Here is a 12,741-nt window from a genome sequence, read left to right as displayed (position 1 = left end):
ACTGAGACAATGGGGATGTTCTACTGGGAACTCACCAAGACCAGCTGGCCTGGGTCTGGAAAAGCCTGGGATAAAACCGGACTCGCTGAACATAGCGGACAATGAGGACTACTGAGAACTCAAGAACAATGGCAATGGGTTTCTGATCCTACTGCACGCATTGGCTTTGTTGGAGCCCAGGCAGTTTGGATGCTCAACTTACTAGACCTGGATGGAGGTGGGGGTTCCTTGGACTTCCCACAGGACAGGGAACCCTGATTGCTTTTCGGGCTGAGGGGGGGGGGACTTAATTGGGGGAGGGGGAGGGAAATGGGAGGCGGTGGCGGGGAAGAGACAGAAATCTTTAATAAATAAATAAATTTAAAAAAAAAACAAAAAAACCATGAAACATAAAAAGCAAAAAAAAAAAAAAAGAAATTGGTCATCAAAACATCACATAATCCAATAAAAAAAAATGGGGTAGAGACCTAAACAGAGAACCCTCAACAGAGGAATCTAAAATGGCTGGAGGACACTTAAGGAAATGCTCAACATCCTTAGCTATCAGAGAAATGCAAATCAGAACAACTCTGAGATTCCATCTTACACCTGTAAGAATGGCCAAGATCAAAAACAGTGATGACAACTTATGCTGGAGAGGTTGTGGGGTAAAGGGAACACTTCTGCATTTCTGGTGGGAATGCAAGCTGGTACAACCCCTATGGATGTCAGTGTGACGATTTCTCAGAAAATTAGGAAACAACCTTCCTCAAGACACAGCAATACCACTTTTGGGTTTATATCCAAAGGATGCTCAATCATACCACAAGGACATGTGCTCAACTATGTTCATAGCAGCATTGTTTGTCATAGCCAGAACCTAGAAACAACTAAATGCCCCTCAATCAAAGAATGGATAAGGAAAATATGGTACATTTACAAAATGGAGTACTACACAGCAGAAAAAAAGACATTTTAAAATTTGTAGGCAAATGGATGGATCTAGAAAACATCATATTGAGTGAGGTAACCCAGACTCAGAAAGACAAGTATCATTTGTACTCACTCATAAGTGGCTTTTAGACATAAAGCAAAGAAAACCAGCATAAATTCGCAATCCCAGAGAACCTAGACAGCAATGAGGACCCTAAGAGAGACTTACATGAATCTAATCTACATGGGAAGTAGAAAAGGACAAGATCTCCTGAGTAAATTGGGAGTGTGGGGACCATGGGAGAGGGTTGAAGGGGAGGGGAGAAAAAGGGAGAGGAGCAGAGAAAAATGTAGAGCTCAATAAAATCAATTTAAAAAGAAGAAAAGTAGTGTCACAGGCTGAGGAGATGCGCAGTGTGACAGTGTTTGTTTAGAGGACATGAGGCCTTGAGTATGATCCCACTATATACACAAACACACAGAGAGAGCGTGCGGGCACGCATCCAACAGAGAGAGAGAGAACACTCACAGAAAGAGAGAGAGAAATCACATACACACACACACACACACACACAGAGAGCGTGTGGGCATGCATACAACAGAGAGAGAGAACACTCAAAGAGAGAGAGAGAGAGAGAGAGAGAGAGAGAGAAATCACATACACACACACACACAGAATACACACAGAACACACAGAGAGAGTGTGTGTGGGCATGCACACAACAGAGAGAGAGAGATCACATATACACACATAGAGAGAGAACACACAGAGCGTGCGGGCACACATACAATAGAGAGAGAGAGAACACACACAGAGAGAAATCACATATACACACATAGAGAGAAAACACACACAGAACACTCAGAGAGAGAGAGAAATTACATATGCACACAGAGAGACAACACACACAGAGAGAACACACAGAGAGAGAACACACAGAGAATACACAAAGAGAGAAAACACACATATACACGCATATATAGAGAATACACACACATGAACACACACAAAGAGAGAGAAAAACAGAGACACAGTCAGGCAGGCAGAGACAGACAAAGAGACAGGCAGAGACAGAGAGACAGAGACAGGGGGCACTTGGGAGGCTAAGACAGGATCACCTCAACTTTAGGCCAGTCTGGGCTATAGAGTGTGAGGCTCTGTTTGAAGAAATGAAAGAAGGAAGGCAGGCAAACCGAAAGAGCAAGCAGAAGATTGCCTCAATTTTGGTGCTAACGTGGTCTATACAGTGTGTTTCAGGACAGCCTAGGAGTTTCTTCCCCACAAAAAAAAGAAGGAGGAGGAGAAGAAAAAGAAACAAAGAGCAAGGAAGGATGGAAAGTCAAAGAAAAGAATACAGGGATACAGCATCTACAAAGATGCAGTGACTAAGAGCGGGGTGGAACCAATGGACAGAGTTGTGGGTCCCATGCTAGCAAGAGCAGGAGCCATTTCTAGCACCCCAATATTTTGTACAAATGTTCCCGCAGCCAGCAGAGAAGGCACCAGGACTCTTGGAGAGCTGGTCTTGAAGGGCTTTACATGTTGAACTTCCTCTAGGGGGGTAGGTAGCTCAGGCCATGCTGGGCTTGGTTCTCTCTGCCGAGGTAGCAGCAACCATGGGGCAGGCTCTTGGAGAATGTTCTCTGTGACAACTTGGTCTCAGTCCTGTCCTTCAGCCTGCTCTCCAGGAGATGAACACAGCAGGGAAGACTCTGTCATGACGCTCCCAGGTGGTTTCATACCGGCAGCAGCCAGGCAAGAACATGGGATGAGACGCTACTCCCCACGCCTCAAACATGCTTCTACCAGGTTGGTACTGGTCCAGCTCCTGAACGCTGGGCTTCGTGGCTTCCACTGTGGCTTCCAGGGAGTGAAAGCAAGTTTACTTCTGGGTTCCGCTTCAGCTGGGTGTGACGAGCCCCCGTGATAGTTCTCTGAAAGTCAGACAGCTGTCGCGCTGTCCCATCTGCATGGGACTGACTCTCTGAGAAGGTGAAGACAAAACCTGTCAGACACGTTGCCCTCTGTGTCTGGTACAATTTGGATATTCTATTCTCATCGATGGGTTGTTTGATTGGGATGGCCAAGTGCACATTTCTAATGCTGAAATGGGACAGTTCAGACCCCACCACCACCGTGGACTGAATTCATCCCCCAAAGTTTATGAACCTTAATCTCCAGCACAACAGTATTACACGGTAGTATGTGTGGGTGCTGGTTAGGTCATGGGGTTCTGTCCTTACACAAGGAAGAATGCCGAGCTCGGGACATAGCTTAGTGGGTAGGATGCTTGCCTAAAACACGTGGAGCCCTGGGATTGGTCTCCAGCACGTCACAGATGGGGAGCTGTGGTGTATTCCTGTAACCTCAGCTGTCAGGACAGGGGGCTGGAGGATCTAAAGTTCAAGGACAGCTTCAGCCACCTTAGGAGTTCAAGGCCAGCTTGATCTGCACGTGACCCTGGTACAAACAACGACAAAGGCTTTAAGGTGATTTCTCTTTGAGATGTCCACACGCTCTTGGCTGTGGCTTTCTCCCGAGTGCCTCTCTTTCTCTTAACCTTTGTTCTTAAGGGCTAGGTTAAAAAGGTCTTCTTCTGCCAGGCGGTGGTGGCGCACACCTTTAATCCCAACACTTGGGAGGCAGAGGTAGGCGGATCTCTGAGTTCGGGCCAATCTAGTCTACAAAGTGAGTTCCAGGACTGTTACACAGAGAAACCCTGTCTCGAAAAACAAAAACAAACAAACAAAAACAAAAGAAGAACCTGCGTTGGTGTTTATCTGCTTTACAGGAGTAAGCTGATTGGGCTCAGAAACAAATTCACAGGAGCTTTGTGAGGGGAAGGGAGGAAGTGGTTACCCACTCCTGACAGCTGTCTTTTGACCACACACACACACACACACACACACACACACACACACACACACACACGCCGCATCCCGTGAGTGCCTCACTCTCCCTCTCACACATAAAAACAAGATATAAAAGGGAAGGAAAGGCGACAGGGTCAAACTCTCTGGGCCAGCTACAATTAGCTTGTTCACCCATCCTCCTCGCTATTTGTAGGTTTCAGAGTAGAATGTTTAAAAGAAATAGAACATGGTGTTCTTAAGCCTGGAGCTGGAGGAATTTGGGTGGGAAGAGTATGTGGCAGATAATATCTACAACAGGAAACAACCAGCAAACCGAAACAACTGCATTACAACCTGGATGACAAAGGCTTAGAGGACTTCTCTTTTCTTGTATTTATTTTATGTGCATTGGTGATTTGCCATGGGTATCAGGTCCCCTGGAACTGGAATTACAGACAGTTGTGAGCTGCCATGTGGGTGCTGAGAATTGAACCCGGGTCAGTCAGTGCTCTTAACCACTGAACCCTTCTACAGCCTAAGGGCTTCCTTTCACTTGATCAACAATTTTTTTTTCCCAAGACAGGGTTTCTCTGTGTAACAGTCCTGGAACTCACTTTGTAGGCCAGACTGGCCACAAACTCACAGAGATCCACCTGCCACTGCCTCCCAAGTGCTGGGATTAAAGGCATGTGCCACCACCGCCTGGCATGCTTAACAGTATTTTACTGACAGTAATTAACACAAAATAAAAGAAGCGGGATCAGTGTGAACTGTAGTTTCCCTAGTCATTCTTCATTCTCACAGCGAGAAATGCTGCTTCTTCTGATGTTTCTGAAGCCAAGCGTAGGGTATTTTCTGTCACAGCTCCTCCAAATTCTCCAGACACCCACCAGGTGTTCAACAATTCAAGGAAATTCTAGCACTATACACTCAGAGATGTTCACATGGGATCCCATAGCTCAAAGGGACAGACCCCAAAGCATTGTCAGATTATAGTTTTGAGTCCTGGGTCACCTGTGAGTCAGACGTTCCCATGACTTCCTCTGTCTGATAATCACTAGAGCGGCTCGCAGAATGTAGGCTCACACCTTTCCTAGCCTTTCTCTGTTGTCATAAAAGCTGGAACTCAGGAATAGCCAAGGGGAAGAGATGCCGAGGACAAGGGAATGTAGAGGGTGAAGGGTGAGGGGTGCAGAGCTTCCTTGCCCTCTCTGGGCACACCATCCACCTAGCACCTCCATGAGATCACCAACCCAGAAAGTCACTGAACCCTATTATTTAGGGTGGTTTTTATTTTAAATGAAGAGTTCATCATATGAGCACAGTGATTACACTATTGGCCACTGGTGACTTAATTCAGTATCAACTTCCTCTCTCCTCCTTCAAGGTCAGTAAATAGGGTTGAAATTTGCATCCTTCTAATCACCTGGATTGTTCTTCTGACTACAAGCTTCCATTGTTATGGTAACTGGGTCTACTGAGAGATATCACGGTAGCATAGATGCATGTGTGGTTGACTAGGGCTCATTATGACTAGCAAAAGACAGCAAATATTATAATACGAACAATCTTCAAATTCTGGTCCTCGTATCCCTAGGACATAGATACTTTCCAAAAAGACTCAAATAGTAGGGTAACCTAATAGCCCAGTTTATCTGGCATTTTGTGGGTTTTTGTGCTAAAATTCAAGTCAGTCCTGGTGATGAGGCCTCAACCTCTATATTCCTTCTTAAAACTGATATGACTGAAGTTTTTTACTAGATTGTCATTTCTACTACATACCCTTTGATAAGTGCCCTTCCCGCATTGTGTGCGTGTGTCTGGGGAAGAAGTATGGAGTGGGTGTGTTGCCGTTGTGTGGGTGCAGAGGTCAGACGTCAGTGCCCTTCCCGCATTGTGTGCGTGTGTCTGGGGAAGAAGTATGGAGTGGGTGTGTTGCCGTTGTGTGGGTGCAGAGGTCAGACGTCAGTGTCGGGTGTTTGCTTCCACTGCAATCCACCTTATTAAGTTTCTTACTAAACCTGGAGTTCACCGTTTCAGCTTGGGTGGCTGGCCAGTAAGCCTCCAGAATCCACCTGTCTCTGCTCCCTGGTGCTGGGGGCGCAGAACTGTGAGTCTCCACGCCCAGCTTTTCTGTGGGTGCTAGGGATCCCAGTGCAGGTCTTCGTGCTTGTACTACAAGCACTTTACCATCTGCCCAGCCTTCCTTTCCCCAAGTTTACATAAGCCATGCCTCTTACTCATTCTTAATTTTATTCTGGTGCATTATTTGGGGTGAAAATGCTTCAGGGCACCAAAGAGAGAGAGAGAGAGAGAGAGAGAGAGAGAGAGAGAGAGAGAGAGAGAGAATAAAAAAATATCGGGGCAGGCAAGATGGCTCAGCAGTTAGATGCATTTGCTGCAAGTCTTGATGCCTTGAGTTTGACTCCCAGGACCTACATGGTGGAAGGAGGGAACCCAACTTGTCCTTTGACTGCCACATATGTGCTGTGTCATGTGAGTGCCCATGCACATACAATGACTAAATTAATAAAAGCAAGGGCTGGAGAGATGTCTCAGGAGTACTGGCTGCTCTTCCAGAGGACCCAGGTTCAATTCCCAGCACCCACGTGGCAGCTCACACCTGTCTGTAACTCCAGTTCCAGGGAATCTGACACCCTCACACAGACATACCTGTAGACAAAATATCAATGCACATAAAATATAAAATAAGCAAATAAATAAACAAACCATTTAACACAAATAATAAAAAAGAAAATAGCTATTGGGCTGAAAAGATGCTTAGCAGTTAAGAACACTGGCTGCTCTTGCAGAGGACTGGAATTCAGTTCCCAGTACCATTATCAGGAAACTCATAACTGTCTAAACTCTCCAGGGGTCCAACACCCTCTCCAAGGCCTTCGTGAGCACGTGGACATATATGATACATACTTACACAGACAGAAAGAAATGCATCTAAGTAAACAAAATCTTAAAAACAGCTATTAAAACATATAGTAATATTCCAAGAATAAAAGGGTATGGAATGCAGCTACTTTCCTCTGGAAGCAAGCCAAGGAGGAAGCTAGAAGGCTCAGCCACCTGAGGAGTGATATGAGCAGAAGGGGCAGAGCTGGGTTTGTGGGTGTGCCTCCAACAATTCTGTCTACTTGGCAATTTTACCAAAACAGCCTTTGCATGGTCCCTGAGAGAAAGATCCAGCCAGGCAGTGGTGGTGCACGCCTTTAATCCCAGCACTTGGGAGGCAAAGACAGATGGATCTTTGTGAGTTTAAGGCCAGCCTGGTCTACAGAGCGAGTTCTAGGATAGCCAAGGCTTCACAAAGAAACCCTGTCTTAGAGAGAGAGGAGAGGAGGAGAGGAGGAGGAGAGGAGAGGAGAAAAGGAGAGGAGGAGGAGAGGAGAGGAGAGGAGAGGAGAGGAGAGAGAGAGAGAGATCTGGAGCATGGGGGGAGAGGGGGAACAGAATCTATGATGTCATTATCTGACCTCTGTGACATAGGCTTTTGATACCAGAGAAAGCCGCTTCCAGGGAATGAGCCCCTCAGCTCCCACTGGGGGCAGCAATGCCGCCTCTTAGGCAAAGCTTCAGTCTCTGGGAGCCATTTACCTGCTGACCCTACTGTTGCTGCCACTGGGTCTGACAGTCACCTCTGTCAAGGCCAGGTTGAGTGAGAGGGACACCACTGTGAAGGGTGACAAGTGGCCAGGGGAGCCAGCATGCCAGGAAGTCAGGATGCTTACAAAATCTGTGTGTCAGGGATAGAGGGACAAAACCCTGCACCACAGAAGAGCTCTGCCTGACAGAGGCCTTGAGGCACCACTAGGAGTGGAATTCAGGGTAAGAGTCTGTGTAGGGGTCAGAGGCTGGAGGCAGAGGAGACTGTTTTGTGACTCTGCTTGAGGAAGTGTCTTGGAAACAGCAGAAGGAATCCACATTGGTAAAACTGCCTATTATCTCCATTCCTTTCCCATCTCCATCCTTTCCTCTATCCTTCTGATCTGCTCCGCTGCTTTACCCTTCTCTAAAGCATCCGCCAGGTTTTCTGACCTCAAAGGTGACAAACAGCCAGTGTCTTTGCTGTTATGTTGAGACAGATGCCTGTAACCCAGGTTGGTCTTGATCTCCTTGTGTCCCTGCTGGGGATACAAGCTTTAGCCAGCATGCCATGTTTATGTGCTCTTGGAGATCAACCCCAGGACTTCATGCATGCTAGGCAAGCACTGACTCTACCAGCTGAACTACACCCGAAGACCTCACATTTAGGGTTGTGATAAGTTCACACTGGAACTGAGTGCCTGGAGCAGAGTCCAGAAGTGGACCGATCGTTCCAACATCCTGATCTCTGTCTTTTTCTCTGCAGGTCTTCCAGACTTCTCGGTTCCACCCAGAGTTAGGGTTGCCCCTCGGCTCCCAAGGGACAACTCTCATTCCCCATTTCCATACATCTCTAGCGAATGGCTAAGAAGAAGTGAAGAGCCAAGCTTAGATGCAGGCTCCGGACTGAGCACACGAGAGACAAGCAGAAGAGGCTTCGTGTTCCCTTGGCCTGCTGCTGACATCTGCAGTGAAACTAGGCAGCGGCCACACTGCTGTGGCAGAAGGCAGTCACTAACTAGGAAGGTCTCTAATTAGTCTTGTTGCCCCGCCCACTTTTTTCCTGGATTCAAGGCAATGTTGCCACAAAACAAGGACCAGGTGCTGCTACAGAACACAGTACCCCCAGGGTGTCCCCCTCAGGTCCTCTCACAGTTTGCTGACTGCCCTCCATCCAACTGAGCATCTCTCTCCCCCCATCAGTCCCTCCCTCCTCCCCACCTACCTTTGCCTTCTCACAGGCCAGCCTATTTTTCCTTCTCTTCTCCGCCACAGCCCCACTCTCCTGGGCCTCACTTCAACTCTTCCGACTCAAATTCTGACTGTGTTTCCCTCCCATTCTCTTCCTCCCTCCCGAGTTCCCCCACTTTCTTTCACCAGAACTACCCTTGTCTTCCTTCACGACACTCATCCCCTCCCCTCAACTACCAGCTGGGCGCCTCCCCTCCTCTTTCCCATCACTCTTCTCTTTCCCAGGTACAAAATTCCTCTCCTCACTCTTGCCAGTCTCCTCCCCAGCTCCAGGGCATCCATAGTTCCACAGCCACGTCCCCCAGCCCCAGCCCCCCTTCTGGAGGGATTTCCAGTAACAAACAAACACGGCAGTGTCCTCAATCCAAAAACACCAGGTCCCTTGGGGTGGCAGGGGGATGCAAGGCAAGCAAGGTGGACCCTGCAGAGTTCAAGGACCCAATGGCCCTCGCCCAAGCCCTAGCCGACCGTGTGGGGCGCCGCAGAATTGCAACAGATCTCCAGCTACTGTTTCTGCGGCGCATGTGTCTTGGCACATCCACACCCGGCCAGGCCCCAGTCGTGGAGTATCCCATTTGTCTACAGTGCCTCCGGCCCCGCACCCGGTCTTGCCCCACCCCCAAGTACAAGATGGGGGCAAGGCTTCTTGCCTTCCCTCAACTACTGCCCTGTGCTCAGGGTCAGGAGTCTGGGCCTCTCCGCATAGGTATTGGCTTCGGCCTCCACTTGTCTCGGGGCCAGGCCAAAGCCTTGCATTTGCTACCACCTAAAAAACGGCAGGAAGCAAGTCCTCAAGGAGAGGTCGTCCTGAGGCAACCGCCTACAACCCAGACCCCAGAAGCTCAAGTTATGGACACACTCTCCCAGGCCAGGCCCCTCAAGTTTGCAGGCCTCCAATCACTAAAATCCAGCCAATGTTCCATGCCTCCAGCTCAGGCACCAAGATGGGTCACTGCCTCCCTAAGGCCCAGATTGTCTACAGCCCCAAAGAGGTTGGCGACTCCAGAATCTATTCTCCAAAAGTTACCACCTTAATTCCAGAGCAGCTGAGACCCTATGGAACACCCTCCCCAAACCCCATCCTCCCTACCAGGACTTCTCAGACCTTAGGAAGCCACAGCAACACCTTGAAGGGCTGGCTGGCCGGAGGCCAAGTGTGTTCTCCTGCCCTGAACCCTGGAAACCCCTTGTGGAGTCTGCTCTCCCCTGGTTGAAGACCAGAAGCACCCAAGGCCCCATTCAGCCTTCACTGTATCCAATAAAGTCTAACCCTGAGACTTGTGTCTGTGTCCTACTGTGCCCACAGGGTGGATTCAAGGGCTATAGGATAAGGTCTCTCAACAAGGTTGGAGGGAAAGGATGGTCAAGGACAGAAAGTGCCACACATCCCAGTATCTGAGCTGCTTAGAGACCTCTGCAAGGCCCTTTTCTGGTTTAATTCTAGTCTGTGGATACATAATTGGAATCAAAGAAGAGGTCACTGGGCCCATTTCTCAAGGCATGCCTGGGTGGACACACAGCAGCCCATTTTCCTCATTGGGAAAGACATGGCGAACAACTCATTCACAGGCAAACAAAGCAATTCCATGTACAGTCCAGAAGGCTCCAGGACTGGAGAGATGGCTGAGTGGTTCGCTAGCTGCTGCTCCTGCGAGTTCAGGTTCAATTCTCAGCACCCATATGGCAGCTCACAACTGCAACCCTAGTTCCAGGAGACCTAACACCCTCCTCTGGCTTCTGTGGGCACACTACACACACCAGAGAGAGAGAGAGAGAGAGAGAGAGAGAGAGAGAGAGAGAGAGAGAGAGGGAGGGGAGGGAAGGAGGGAGGGAAGGAGGGGGAGAAAGAGAGAAGAGAGAGAACAACTTTAAAAGGGGTAGCAGTAGCCCCGCAGTGGTGGTGCATGCCTTTATGTAGGGATAAGTCCTGCCCCTTATGGGGCGTGTTCGCCTCGGGCTAATATCTGCCTATAAATTTGGCGAGCAGCTCTGAGCTGTTGCTTCTGCTTTCCTGGTCTCCTCGGGAACGGTGGTTCTGTAAGTCTATTTCTACATTAAAACTATATATATTTTTACAATCTGTCTGCATTCGTTTACACCGCTACACCGCTGGACACGTGTAGAACTCCGAGTACTTTTGTAGGTTGTGAGGGCAGAAATCCATCTCCCCTGTTTATCACTTGATCATGTCTTTTGTTCTACAGGGGGCTCATTACTGGAGATTACCCGCAAAAACTCTCACAGCCCACCCAGAGCAATGACGAGAAATGCCCTCTCTCCCTTTCCAGTGGGTATGTGTACTTGCATTAGATTTTAATTCTAGAGACATTTTTGTTTTAGCAATACTTCTAAAGTATTGTCTAAAATGGTGAAAAATAAAACCTTTCATGACCATCAAGAAACAAAATCATGTGCTCACACATGGTATACATTTGATGTATTTTTTAGCCTAATATTGTTGCTCCTTTATAACTTCTGAGTCAGGGGCCATTGAGGTCGTGTCAAACAACAGCCTTGGGTTGGTGCCCTAGGTTCCCAACAACCCCAGATGTCTCCCTGTAAAGGAGCCTGAATATTGCTGATGAGAAGAGCTAGTTTCAGTTTGGAGATTTGATAAGGAAGCCCCAACTATCTCCTTGTAGATTCAGAGAACATGAAAGAATAGAATATTCAGAATTTCAAGTTCATTGGTTACATTGTTTATCACTTACCTCTTCTTAGTCATCTTTTACAACTTTTGAATAAAATATTAAAAATAATTTTAAACCACTTACAGTAGGAGCAATAAAACCATTTAAATATCATCTTAGTATTATTTAGAAAATTTATTCATTTGAACCCTGATGTCGATGGTGTAAAATATTTTTGTCACTTGAACATGAAAGATAACATGCTACTCTGTGGCTATTAATGGCCTAGTCATTACCTTAATTAGGTTAGCTTGAATCTTTTTTTTTTCCCTTGGAGAAGGCTCTTGCTTTCTTATGAGTTTATTCAGATACACAGAAAACAATAAAAGGTAGGTAGATTTCTATGTCTGGTATTACCCTATGCTGGATAGTTTTATGTTAACTTGACACAAGCTAAAATTATCTGAGGGGAGGGAACTTCAATTAAGAAAATGTCTCTATAAGATTGGGCTGTAGACAAGTCAATAAGACATTTTCTTCATTAGTGATTGATGGGGGAGGGCCCAGCCCATTGTGACTAATTCCATCCCTGGACTGGTGGTCCTGGTTCTGTAAGAAAGCAGGCTGAACAAGCCATAAGAACAACCCAGTAGTCAGCACCCCTCCATGACCTCTGCATCAGTTCCTGCTTCCAGATTCCTACCCTGTTGGAGTTTCTGTCCTGGCTTCCTTTGATGATAAACAGTGATAAGAAAGTGCACGTTAGATAACCCTTTCCTCCCTGTCTTAATCAATGTTCTATCGCAGTGATGAGACACCACGTCTGCAACACTTATGAAAGAGCACATTTAAGTGAGGCTTGCTTACAGTTCCAGCGTTTAATCCACTATCCTCACGGCAGATAAGCGTGGCAGCATGCAGGCAGACACGGTAGCTGACAGTTCTATGTCTGGATAGAAGGCAGAGGAGCCTGGGATTGGCTTGGCCTTTTGAAACCTCAAAGCCCATCCCCAGTGACACACTTCCTCCAACAAGGCCGCACGTCCTAATCCTTTCAAATAGTGACACTTTCTGGTGACCAAGAATTCAAATATATGAGCCAAAGGGGGCCATTCTTACTCAAACCACCACATTCCCCAACTTGCTTTTTGGTCAGGGTATTTCATCATAGCCATAGAGCCCTAAGTTGGAACCAGAATTGTGGGGTACTAATGTGACAGATGTGACCATGTTGTTTTTGGGCATGGGGGGATTGTAGAAAGACTTTGGGACTTGGCTAAGAAGAACCATTGAGTATTCTTCCAACACTTGGTGAGCTATTTTGTAGCTTGGAAGATAAGAATGTTGAGGACACTGCAGATGATAGAGGCCTGACTGGTGAAGTTTCAGGGGGAAGTTTAAAGACCCTATCAGGGCCATTTGTTATTTTGAATTAAGATCTTGTGGTTCTGGTTAGCTGGGGCTGAAGAATCAGCTGTGATTAACAAGATACCAGAAC

General features: G+C 47.4%; 1 pseudogene; it reads left to right on the top strand.

Annotated features, from left to right (window-relative positions):
* The first annotated feature begins 8,439 nt into the window (after positions 1–8,439).
* Positions 8,440–9,648, top strand: LOC121439617 (annotated as a pseudogene).
* The last annotated feature ends 3,093 nt before the right edge of the window (positions 9,649–12,741 follow it).

This window comes from Microtus oregoni, unplaced genomic scaffold (genome assembly GCF_018167655.1).
Source record: "Microtus oregoni isolate MIOR12 unplaced genomic scaffold, Mior012 000062F_ref0000492, whole genome shotgun sequence".
Taxonomy (NCBI): Eukaryota; Metazoa; Chordata; class Mammalia; order Rodentia; family Cricetidae; genus Microtus; species Microtus oregoni.
Note: the sequence above shows the minus strand (reverse complement) of the source record. Positions and strands in the feature narration are given on the sequence as shown.